Here is a 13,006-nt window from a genome sequence, read left to right as displayed (position 1 = left end):
GCCAATTACAAATGAGGGAGAAAGCATTTAGACAGTTGGTGGTGTCCATCTGGTGCTCAGCAACTAATGCACCAGCCCTTTGGGCAGTCATCTCAACAGCCTGCGCTTCCAACTGCCCTCAGCTAGTGGTAGTCATAAGCCCACTGATGCCATTCCGACTCCCAGAATATTGTTGCTGCTTTCAATTTCTATGCCTTATTTCCAATAAGGCCATTTAAATATAGTTTCATTTTTAGTCGGCCCCTTCCAAAGCATTGGGACAACTTTTCTACTTTTGAGCTGTCTTCTGCAGATTAGTGTGGTTACCCTTTTAAGCCTTGAGTCAGAGAGACACTTTAACAAGTGCTTACATCCAAGAGTATCAGTTCATCTATTCAAACCACTAGACCTACATACACACCTACAGTTTAATGCCTGTTTGTCTCTCTTGTTTCAAGTCAAGGCTTCTAGTACTGCTCTGTCATCTACTGCTCCATCACTTCTGCCATGAACACCCATAGATGAAGCCTCTTTAAACAATAAAGCTGGAAAAGTGTTTATAACTATACAAAAATTGGCACAGAAATCACAGGAGACAAACTCTCAGAAGTACCTACATCCCATTTTCAAGAGCATCTTTATCACTTTTAAGCTTCTTTGTCAAACCCTGAAGGTGCCTACTTGCATATTTTGTAACTTAAAAACTGGTCAGTATTATAATTTCTTCACTTACCGTGCCCTGAGGGTGTACACACTTACCTGCATGAAGTAAACTGGGAAATGGAACAGAGGTTTCTCAATAATATGGACATCTGTGAAGCCTTTGCCCTTGGTCTTATGTTGTTGTGAGCTTTTATACAAAGCAAATGAAAATGTTTTGCCAGTGCTATAAACAGAAGCAGATTTTCACAATGCTTTCACATTTATTATTGCACATTCTTACAAGAACTTATTTTACTTGAATGTCTTGTTCAAATACCAACATAAAAAAATGTAGCAGGCGCAGAAAGGAGAATAGGGGGTCAATTATAACAGGTGAAACCAAGAATGTTCACAAGTTTGCCAAGACTCAAATAAGGTTTTCTCCAAGCCAGGATCATTGAGCACTAAGATCACTCTGAGACTCCAAACTAGACCAAAAAAAAAAAAAAACAGACTTTAGGAAAGTCCTGCAAAACTCTAGCCTCTTTTCCCAGGTACATGCAGGAATTTCCAGAGATGTCACATGGACCTGCTCCCCTTGCTACCCCATCCCTCAGTACCACCATTCTAGGCATAGAGATTGATCACAGGGGTGAGGAGACCTCTAGGGGGACGTTTCACATAGTCATGGAATCCACTGAAACCACAGAAGGTGAACCAGATCCTCACAACCAGTAAGCCCTCCCTGGGATCATGGCCCAGAACCCATCAGGCTATACCTAGCTTTCCTCAGGTTGGCTCAGAAAAAATAATGAACTGAATGCAAACTAATATATTAGAAAGTAGGGGTTTTCCACACTGCTCGATGCCTTTGAGGTTCTCCTCGATTATTTTTACCCTCAGAAATGCAGTCCTGTGACGCCTTTCTGCTATGCCCTATGGCCAGTTGTGAGCCAGTCATCAAAACATAGACCCTGGTGTGCTTTTAAAGGTTCTTTTAAAAAGGAAAATAATCGCTCTTCTAGCCTATCCTGGGCTGCAGGTGCTCTATTGCCTGGTTTTTGCACCCCTGAACTGAATCAGACCAGCTTTATCCCGACTTGGAATCTCTGCAGCTCTTGGGAAGTCCAGGGGTCAAGAATTTCACCCGTCCGAGACCCACGCAGGCAGGAAGCTGTCAGCTGACTCCTACCACAAACACCAGCACAAAGTCAAGACAAACTTTTCAGCTTCCCACAATTAAAACTGTGCCTCATTCCAACTTTCCATGAGGCATTAAAGGGGACTTGTGATCCGTCATGAAAAATATAAAGGAGGGTATTGTCATGCTGTTAAATTCACTCTCCTGGTTTTTTATTCACACTCCAGCACTGTGAGGGATCAGACAGCAATGACTCAGGTGTGGCTGATGTTAGGTAATATGGAGAAAAGGACTAGAAAAGTAAGCCCGAAGCAATCTCAGAGCAATTTTTCCCACTCATTTCTTCATTCCCACAGCTGTTTAGCTGGCTCTATTCACCCATACAGCTCAGAAACGACACGACACTTCCAGGGATCAATCTGCAGAATTACAGATGCTGTCTGAGCAAAAATTCACTCTCACAATTTCTCTACAGCATGGGAAGTTGTCTTACACTGTAAATGAAAACCAAAGATGTGCTCATGATTACCTGAGCAGGTAGTGGGGTTCTAGGAACTGGTTTGCTGTGATTTCCAGATGAGACTGGAGCATGTGGAGCGCAGCACCCAGCTCTTCTCAGTCCTTCCCACTGCAGGTAGAAACTCGTGAGATGCGTCTGGTGAAAGAAGAATGTAATTGTGAAACTCAGAGAATTAAGAAGCGAGATACAGGCATCACCCCTGGAAGGCCTGGATAGTTATAGCTCCTCTGGTCCTCTAATGGTGTGATGGTGTTAGGTCATTGTAGGTGACCTCTTGTACTCTTGGCAAGAGAAAACCAGGCTCTGGATGGCAGAGATAAAACTAATACAGTCAATTTCTAGAGTACAGTCAGTATTTCCTTAGCTTTCTACAGCTCTGAATGAATCCCAGGATGCTGTGGACTTGCTGCTTCCACCCACCCACCTTCTGCTTCTCCTGGGGTGGTAAGCAATTTATTGAGCTAAAATTCATTCATCATTTTATGACATGTTTTCATTCTTGACTGGCTGAGCACAACCAGCGGGAAAAGGCACTTTTCTTTCCTCACCGAGATGCAGTTACCACCACAGTCCCACCTTCCCTGCACTTGTATGCCGGAAATTTGTGCTGGGGAGTCTGTGAAAGGAACAGCACAGAGCTCTCCATGTGCCCAAGAGGACTGGAGACCTTCCCAAAAACCCTTGCCAGCAGTAGCAGCACCACCCACCAGCCCCGTGGACATTCGGAGAAAATGACAAGAACAATAGCAGGAAATGCCTAAGGGTGGAAACAACAAACCGAGCACAACCCACGTTTCTGGGGGCTTCCTGATTGGCTTGATTTGCCTCCGCAGGAGCATTTTGGATAACCTTGGAGTTACCCCACCAGGGCAGCACCTCTCCCCAGTGAAGCCATGTTTGTTGCAGTGTTTTCTGGGGCATGAGGATGCTTGCTGCCAAGCACAAATAAATAAACCAACACAACACAAAAACTCTAAGGTAGATCAGATGGATGAAGCAGAATCAGGACACTGCCATTGTTGTGCTCAGGACAGCAGCAGCTTGGTGCAACCCTTGTTGCTCACCATGGAGAGCCTGTCCGTTCCCACGGGACACATTCTTTGCCTTGCATCAGCCTTCACCCTAGAAAAATGGACAGTGAGTTCCTGTAAGTGAATGGCAAGCAGAGGACAGATTTGCAAAGCTCAAATCCAAGAAACTGTTCACATCAAGAAACAAACAAAACAAGTAAGGCTCCTACTGAGTGTTCCCCTTCCTGACCCGCTGCTCTTTTTCTGTCCTTGCCATCCAAGTCAGTTTTGGCAAGCAGTGCAGGGGAATGTATTTGTGTGTTTGTGAGGGGCACATAATATCGGAAATTTTTAAAGGGACCTAATAAAGCTCAGTGCCTGAGGCACACTGACTGTCAGCTGCACATACCTCTCTAACTCCTTTGTCAAGGGCTTCTGAGGGCACATACAGGTTCGGGCAGTCGTGACTGAAGCACAACACAAAAGGCAAGGAAAGATGTGTTTAAAAGGGTCCAAGGGAGGCAGATGGGATCCCTGTGAATTGCAGCTTTCTGTGTTGGTAAGGTAGTTGTGCTTTAACATCCACATGACAGCCAGGATGCAGGGAAGGTGTCATCACACCAATTATACTACTTTTGTTTGGGTTTTCACATTTTCATCGTAACAGCCTGAATTCTCTGGGGCTTATTTTCATTTTTAGTATTATTCTCAGACTGTGTTCGATCAATAACATGGGGTACCTTAGGTCAGAGTGCTGGATGCTGGGCAGCACTTCTTATGCCAACAAGTAGGCTTGTAAGAATCATGTTCCTTGAAAAAGCATATTTTAAGCCAACACTGCAGAAAGCACATGGATAATCCTTGTTTGCACCAGAGAAGTCCATTACAAAGTCCATGCAGTCATTAGCCGCAAATCTGAGTCAAGTCAACCCAAAATCTTAGAAACCTCACATGTACAGTGAATATCTGTAATTAATAATACCAGCTAACAGATCTACTGAGGGTAAGTAGGGTCTGATGTATGATTGGACTATGTAGGATTGGGAAAATATATTGGATCAAGATGGGCCAATTGAAGCAAAGTGATTTGCTGGGGGCTGCAACAGCGATAAAACAGACAACTCTAGACCACAGTTGTTATTTTTGTCAACACTGTTCCTCTAGTAAATAACCACAGCGCCTTTTCACTGATGATCAGATTGCAATATGAAGGAGTCATTTGCACGTGCTCCCATATTGCTAAAAGTCACCTATGCTAGGGGAAGGTAAGGATTCAAAACATCGCAAATGGGAAAGCCACAGGGAGTGAAATCCTGGATCTGAGCAGTAGGGAACAAGCTGCCTTTGACTTTGGATGGAGCCAGTGCTCTGCCTCAGCAGAGGAAGAAAACTCAGCTGGAGTCTGGTGTTGAAATAATCTGTGCAGGAATTCAAGGAACACAAGAAAGACCTATGAGGGGGAAACAAAAGGCAGCCTGTAAAAGGCAGCCTGTACAAGGAAAAATCTTGTCTTTCACTCAGTGTGCACATATGTACATAGATATGCATTAGGGCAAATCCACAAATCAGAGCATTTTCTGGTGTGCTCTCAGGTATTCCTTGTTAGGCTTGGACTGCAATATATCTAACATATGTACTAACAATTAGTGTATACTTTCCTTCAACATCCCTTAATCTTCTCATTGACTTGAACAAGCATTGCAGTAGGCTGTTAATTCTGTGCTTTTTGGTGCTGGTGTTTAGCTAGACACCTTGTGTGAACAGTAAGACCAGAGATATCATAGTGCAGTTCAGTGCATCTTCTCAAATAATTTCTTCAGAAGAAATAAAACACTTGCAATGAGTCTTAGAGTGAAACTTTGGTGCACATCTTCATGGCAATAAAAAACTTCTGCATCTTATCAACACAACCAGAAAATTAGAATTGTCCATGATTTTTTTTTCATATCTCTCTTATTTGTCTTAATGAAGATCTTGAGTTTGCTAAGAGCTATCTGGCACTGCAGGGAAACAAGCAAATACAGATATAACCACTAGTACATTGTATTAGCACCCATTCCAGGCAATCTAGGAAAAGGTTCTTCACCCAGAGGGTGCTGGACACTGGAACAGGCTCCCCAGGGAGGTGTCACGGCCCCAAGCCTGACAGTGTTCAAGAAGAGACTGGACAACGTCCTCAGACACACGGTGTGACCTGTGGGGTTGTGCTGTGCAGGGACAGGAGTTGGACTCGATGATCCTTGTGGGTCTCTTCCAACTCAGGACATTCTATAATTCTATAATCTAAGTAATAGTTACATCAGAGGAAGAACAGTATTTGCATCAAAAATATTTATATCCTTGGGAAAAAAAAAAATCTTTGGCCCAAGACAAGTGGTGGAAAGAACTGTAACTACAAACCAAGCAAAAGAGGAAAAATACAGTTCAGGGGAAAACAAAAAATAAAAAAAGAACACAGGAGGGAAAAGCCAGCAGCACACAGTTTTGTCTGCTGTGTGTAGATTAGCTACAAAGAAAGTCTTTTTGCTGGGTCAGTTTCTAGCTCTGTAAAATGACAGACTTTCTGACAGACTTCCTTTTGTCTCAGAAAGTTTGAACTTATGTATCTTTGTTGGTATTTGTACGGCACTGTCAAAATTGCTTTTCTGAGAGCCCCCATGGCTGAGTAATGCACATAGTAGAATCATAGAATCACAGAACAGTTTGGGTTGGAAGGGACATCGCATATCACTGCTTCACCCCAGATAGACACGGCTGCAGATCAGCATGGCCCAGATTGTGCTGAGCACTGCATGGGCTCGTGGCCCTTGCTCCATCGTCCCTCTGTATTCACTCTTCTCCGAGGAAGAGAGCAACAGAATCAGCGCAGGGAAAGATATAGGGAAAAAAAAATATTACCAAGCCTCTCCAAAAGCCATTAACTCTTTTCACTCTGGTGGACTCACAAACTTTTGCCCAGGCCCTTTTAGGTGAAAGTTTTCCTATATACATGCTGAAAATTGCATTGTGCTGACAAGATGTCCATTGCTGGTAGCAGGGTCAGGCATCTCTCAAGAACAGCAGCATTCATGCAGCCTGTATCATCATTTCTCAGTAGTTAAGACAAGCAGAAATGTGCCAGAAGGCAAGCGATATATTTTAGGGAATCATAACTGTGTAACATAGTATCGGTTACATTATATGTACAATAATAATATATAATATGTTATGTATGACACTGTGCAGTATGAGCACACATGAACTCCCTCCTTTGAAGTGTGTCTCTTTCCCATCAGCTGCAGCTGATGTTTAGATTCACCCCTTTCTATAACATTTATAGAAGTTCTAAAGCTGCATGGACACTTCAGGCTAGAAGCTGTGAAGGGTCTTGGTCCCCATGATCCCCGGTGCTCTAGAGACCTCTTTACGGAGGAGTGCAACTTTTAGCAGAGGTGACAAGAGAGCCAGCCCACAGATACAAATGTTGGTTCACTGGTCAAAAGTGAATGCCCTTGGCTTATGTGAAGAAGAGAGAAGAAAAAGAGAAAGGACAATGAGGAGACAGCACACATGGGGATGCCCTTCTCTAAACCCACTCCAGCACGTCAAAGTCTTTCTTGTAGTGAGGGGCCCCAAACTGAACACAGGATTCGAGATGCGACCTCACCAGTGCTCAGTACAGCAGAACGATCACTTCCCTAGTCCTGCTGGCCACACTATTCCTGATACAAGCCAGGATGCTGTTGGCCTTCTTGGCCACCTAGGCACACTGCTGGCTCATGTTCAGCTGGCTGTCAACCAACACCCCTAGGTCCTTGTATACCAGGAGCTTTGCTTGGCTTATGCTCTGCTCTGAGCTCCCCCTGAACCTTAGCAGCTCATCTCTCAGCTGACATTGTAAATCAGGGACAGAAAGCGTATTCGCAGTCTGAACATGGGAGGCTGAAATGTCTTCAGGGAAAATACTTGTAGTAATTTTGAGGGTTTTTTACTTCCCTTCATTAAAAAAGAAGGTGGACCTAAAACTCACACCCTCTTCCAGGTTTCCTGCCTTCCTTGTAAATGCTGCTAGGTAACTAAATGTGTTTCTCCAGTATACCAGTATGTATAGGAATTGCACAAAAATATTCTCCTTTCTTGGCAGCTTACCATATGTGTGATGCATAAGGTCATGCATTCATTTTGATTGTACATTACCTTGGGTAATGCTGCAGTAGCCAGCACTGCTGCACTATGGAGGAGCAAGCACTCAACAGTCATCCCCCCTGTTGTTCTCTCTCTACTTCTTGGACCTCTCCCAAGATATAAATAACACAGACCACTGTACAGCTGGACTGCCGGCATCTGTTGCTAAATCTAAATGAATTTTCATATGCCTAGCTGCAATGTGCCAGAAAACTGTTTTTCACAGGGTTGGCCACACCTGCATTGCTTTTCTAGTCTCTAGGTACTTGTTTTCATGTACAGGGACTTTGTGCTGGGGAGATGTGCACGTGTGACCCTCCTTCACCTGGACCATGCCTTGCAGCACATGCTCTCCATCCCCATGTCCCACCACAATCATTGTGGCCTCTCTGGAGCCTAATCCCCATGCTCAAATTGCCTGGCCGGTCCTCTGAAGTACACCTCAATGCTAGGAGCAAAGGAGAAGCATGGGAGGTGGGGAGGATTTCAAACAGCAAGACATATGGGCACATTTGTCCCTCGTATGCTTGTGTGTCCTTAGGCATCCCATGAAAAACTCTCCTGGTGATGTCCTGAGAAGGTTTACTTGAAGCCATGGGAGAGCAAGCAAGTTTCTGCAGGGTCCAGTGTCTTCTGAGTCTTTGCACCTTCACCTTCCAATTACAAAGTATGGAGCATGTGTCGTCTCTCAGATGACAATTTTTCCTTCCCTGCCTTCCTCCTGACACCCCAGCAGGTACCAAACAGTGAATGACAGATGATGCATCTCTGTGCTTGTGGTGTAAGTCCCATACATTGTCTGGTGTGACTCCTTGCCTGTCCAGACACGGAGAGCTGCATATCTGCTTTTGTGCAGCCTGTTTTATGTGAACTGTGGCTTCTCACTTCATTTACTTTCCTTTAAAGTTTTGGACACTGGACCAAGAGGCTCCAGAGGCAGAAGTCTTGTCCGCTTTCTGGGCATGGAAGAAGAAAATGATAGCAATGGTAAACAGGAGAGACAAAATGCAGCTTCACCAGGAGGAGCTTAACTATGCATTTTAATCTCACAGGGCTGGGCCAAGAAAGCAGGACATTTGTGCCATTTATTTTAAACACAAGTGCTCCAAGAGCTGGATGATTCAAAGCCAGACTCTGCCAGAGCGGGTTAAGGTATCAGAGTCTTTACTCGGCTGGTCAAGGAAATAAATGGACTGGTAAGATCTGCCAGTTCCTGCCTGGAGCCTGCTCAGGAGCACAAACTGAAGTTTTCAGATCAAACCACTCTGGTATGAGCATACAGAGAGAAAATAAGTGGACTCTTCACTCTTTCACCTCTTTGGCCTCTGGCCAAGGGACTGGGTTCAGACCAGGGCTTTTTTTTATATTTCTTTTTTTCTCCTCCATTTCCCGAAGGAGAGTCAAGCCATGTGCTAAGGGCAAGCATCCAAGGCATGGTGATTCACTGATTTCCAGTCAGTGATCTGCCTGCAGTGGGAAGTTTTTAAAGTTGCAATCTCACCCAGGCTGGAGATATCTCCAGTTTGAAGAACTTGGCCCTGGAAGGCTCATGTTTGTAAACGTCCACAAACAAGTATGGGATGTAAATGCCACGGGGGCAAGAATTTGTGTGTTAAGGTGATATGAGGAGATGATACTGGAATGAGATAACATCCTTCCAAAATAGAGAAAAAGCAGGCTGTGAAAACATGTTTCCAGTTGGAGGAAAAGTCACTCCAGAGGGCACTGGAATTCCCTATGCTTGGGAGATTTAACTCTGCATCAGGCAAACTACTGACAAAAATTAATACACAGTCTTGCTTTGGCAACAAAAAGGACTCAGTCATATAACTTCTGCAATTCCAGGTCAATGCATTTGTGCTATGTCAACACTAAGCCTTCTACACCTGGAGCAGGCAACATTTTACTATCTCAGGGTAATGATTGTTGAGTTTTACACCTCATCATGTTTAGCTCAAGAAATCCTGCAGCCAGTGCTTGACTTACTGGCCTTGATTTGTCTAATTTAGCAGAGATTAACCTGATCCTAAACCAGATAGATGCAAAATAACAATATACAGTTCTCTTTCTATGCATGTGTGTATACACATTTACGTCAAACAGCAAAGGGAATTATAGAGAGTTTTTCCTCTCTTCCCAAGTTCATCAGCTGGTACAGGGATGCAACTTTTGCTTGGTGAAAGGAATGGTTTCCCTTCCTGTGTATTCAGGAAGATTCACAGAGATTACCAGAGCAACTCATTCGGCATCGTGCCTGAATCTCATTTCCAAGCATTGATTGGTGATAATGCATTCCCAGTCTTCCAAGCCATGGAGATTTTGCCTTTTCAAAGATTCTGATTAAGTTTGCTTCTCTTGATTATCAGCTGCATTCTGTAAACAACAGCTTTTTGGAAATCATAAGATGTGCACTGCCAGCTTTCCTCTTTGAGGATGAGCTGTTCAAAAAGGATGAGCTCTGCAGAAAGACCAAACTAAGAGGCATTAAACTGGTCAACTCTGGAATTCCATTTCAGATCCCACAACTGACCTGAAATCAAGTTTTTTTGCCGTCAGCACTAACTATGTTTGCTAAGAAAACTAAACCAATGTGGAAACTAAACCAAGTATTAGTGATTTCTCCCTCCCCTACAGCAGATTAAGGGCACTGTTCATGGCTGTGGCATGTAGGTTTCGGCTCCAATTTCTTAGGTATGTTGATTTAAAGCCAGGTTGTTGGTGCTTAGTGGTTGATAAGGATATAGGAAGCATGTCAATAGCTGAGGTGCTGGATTGGGATTTAGGATACAGTTCCCCATATTTTCTCCAGTTGCGCTGGTTTAAAGAGCCTAAACACAAGACTTACATATCTTGCAGCAGAAGTCCTTTCCCTTTCCACTTGCAAGTTCATTTTCCAGGGTTATTCTGAAGCTGGGTGAGCTACCAGGTACTCTGCTGCCCCAGAAATCTTTACAATGAGAAAGAAGTAGGAACAAGAGGCCTGTGAGGTGAATAATTTTTTCCAGTGCTTTTTTGCGCCGTGGGAAATGACATATGGTTCTATGCTTGCAGAAGGGTGGACACTGCACGTTAGTTTCAGTTTCTGGTTTTGCTGTGTGGTCAAAAGCTTTGTGAGGGCGAGATCCTTGAGACCAGCACAGAGTTTGTGTAGAGATCAATTTCATCCCTATGAGCAAGCCCTGTTATGACTAACTTGGCGTTTAACTTTCTGTTTAGTAAGCATCGGAGGGGTTTGTTGCAGTTCTCTGCTTGTGAATCTGCCATTTTAATAGCAGCTGTAACACCTCAGGATGTTCAACTGACAGTAATTACTGACATACAGGCCCATGTCTTCTTTGCGCCTTTTATATCAGGTTGATTTACAGCATCCGTCAAGCAATAGCAAAATAATCAGTTTATAGCTGAGCTGTCCCCCACTCTACGTATGCATCCGTTACCTTTTCCCTACAAGTGTTTACTCTGATTAGGTATTTCCTGTTTTTCCCGTAAGTTCTGAATACACGTATATTTTCCTTATTAGTGCTGATGGATGTTCCTTTTTCCACTGACATCTCAGTGTTTATGCTGCAGATATACCTTGTATTACATTTCTGTCTTCACTGCAGAAATGACAGGAGTATTTCTACGGCGCAACCGAGCATGCAGAGCTAGTACAGGCTAAAGAAACTAGTCCATAAACCTGCAGCTGTTCTCCCTGTCTGTAATGCTTTTACCATCCCACCCGAAAAAACAAAACACTGCTGAGTCGAGTGTAGGTATCTCTAGAAATCATGTTATCTGCCAGAGTTAATTAGCTGTATAGAGGAGGCTGTTTTCTTCAGGCATCATTCTGCTTACTTGGAATTTGCACGCTCCTGTTCCAAAGCAGCATGACGGCACCAGCTGTGTGAGTGCCCTGCGGGATCCTGCTCCAGGTCCCTCCAGGGGTTGAGGTAACAGTGCCTTGTGCAAGAACAGCCTTTGCCTTTCAGCAGAGAGGAAAATGACAGCTCGAGTCTGTGGGTGTCAACATCCTAGCATGGGAAATAGAGGAAATCCTTCATCTAGAGAACATGCATTCACCACCTTCAGGCTGGAGCACAAAGCAAGTCGCCTATATCCAAACATAATGTTTGCTGGGTACTGAGTGCTAAACATAAATGCACAAGTACACATATCAGATACCAAAACTCTCCTTCTGCCTCTTCATCTCTTAGATCTCCCTTCTTAACTCCCCTTTTTGTCACCTAAATTAAAGTCTTCTGTGCTGTCTGACAGCTCCTTTGGTCCCTGATCCCAGCATCTCTGCAAGAACTGCACTGCCCACCCTGCCTACACTTGTATGGACTCCTGGTTGGGTCAAAATCCCACCAAACACACAGTTTAGCAATCTGGTGTGTCGCCTTCCCCTGCAGCACTGAATGGTTCTGGTCTGAATTTTGCAGGGCACGACTTCTCATAGCTACAGAGAAAGCCTGTGAGTGGCCTTAAAATTTAATATTTTCCCCTATGACTGGGGAGTCTCAAGCCCCAGCTGGAAGAAGCCATGAGCATCCTGGTCTGACCTCACAGCTGACCCTGCTTTGAGGAGGGGATTGGGCTAGAGACCCCCCAAGGTCACTTCCAGCCTGCATTATCCTGAGAGCCTGTAATTCTACTAACCAAGGAACCAGGGCATCTCCAAATGACAGCAAAATGTTGGCCAAGAGATAGCATCCCTTCTGCTGTTGGTGATTTCTTCCTCTTCATAGCAGGACATCACTGCTAACGTGAGCAGGAGGGTCACCTGTCTTACACGGGCAGCTATTCTCAGCACCCCTGAATATCCTGTTATACCCTCAGATGCTTATGGAAGCCATCCATTAAAGAAAGCTGCAGGACAGGCAGACTACCAGCAAGGCACACTTGGCTTTCTGAGTGGTGAAATCTCTCCGGTTTGTTTCTCTGATGTTTGGGAAAAATAGGGTTCTCTCTATATCCACTGAAAAAATCATGCCCTTGTCAAAGCAACTCCAGACTCCATGACCCATTTTTTCTCCTTATATAAACAGTTTAGCAAATCCCAGTGATCAGATAACTGCTTGGCCCAATAAGCAACAACTGTAGTGGTCTTATACCACTTCTGCCTCATCTGGATCTCCATTTTCTTTCTTATTTTTTCCTTACAGAACTCCAGATATTGTAGTTGTTTATTTAACCGGCTTTCTTGTTGTGGCATCTTTCAAACGCCAGCCTGAATTCTGCTAAGAAGCCAGGAACAAGGGAATTATAAGGTTTCCTTGCCAGGTGTCAAATAACAATTAAAGCACATCCTTTTAAACTGGGCTAGCAGGACATTATTGAATATTTAACAGGTTCACACAGGAAGAATGTAAGCACTTTGTATATGTTCATACGTGCACATGTGCACTCTGAATGGATGTATTACTGTTTAAACCATCATGTAGCCTGTTGCTCAAAACAGATGTGATATCAGTGCATTTGGATTTTCAGACCATATTTGCATGTCTCTGTGGTATCTTGTTACTAAAAAAAAGCAGGCAGTTCTCGTTATCACTCAGCAATTCTGAT

The 13,006-nt window shown here is 44.0% G+C and overlaps 1 protein-coding gene and 1 long non-coding RNA gene across 7 annotated transcripts in view; one reads left to right on the top strand and one right to left on the bottom strand.

Moving 5' to 3' along the window:
* Nucleotides 1–13,006, top strand: part of PALM2AKAP2 (PALM2 and AKAP2 fusion) — a 271,664-nt gene that overhangs the window by 95,013 nt on the left and 163,645 nt on the right. The gene's annotated exons all lie outside the window — the stretch shown is intronic.
* Nucleotides 758–3,409, bottom strand: LOC136001277 (uncharacterized). Of its 2 annotated transcripts, none has more exons than XR_010607762.1 (3): nucleotides 3,347–3,409; nucleotides 2,292–2,417; nucleotides 758–829 (listed from the first exon to the last, which is right to left on the bottom strand). It is a non-coding gene; the product is annotated as an uncharacterized LOC136001277 (long non-coding RNA). The 2 variants fall into 2 exon arrangements; XR_010607761.1 differs by lacking the exon at nucleotides 758–829 and adding an exon at nucleotides 985–1,109.

The sequence above is a fragment of the Caloenas nicobarica genome, chromosome Z, assembly GCF_036013445.1.
Source record: "Caloenas nicobarica isolate bCalNic1 chromosome Z, bCalNic1.hap1, whole genome shotgun sequence".
NCBI classification, from domain to species: Eukaryota; Metazoa; Chordata; class Aves; order Columbiformes; family Columbidae; genus Caloenas; species Caloenas nicobarica.
The sequence above is the reverse complement of the archived record's forward strand: the minus strand, read 5'-3'. Positions and strand labels throughout refer to the sequence as shown.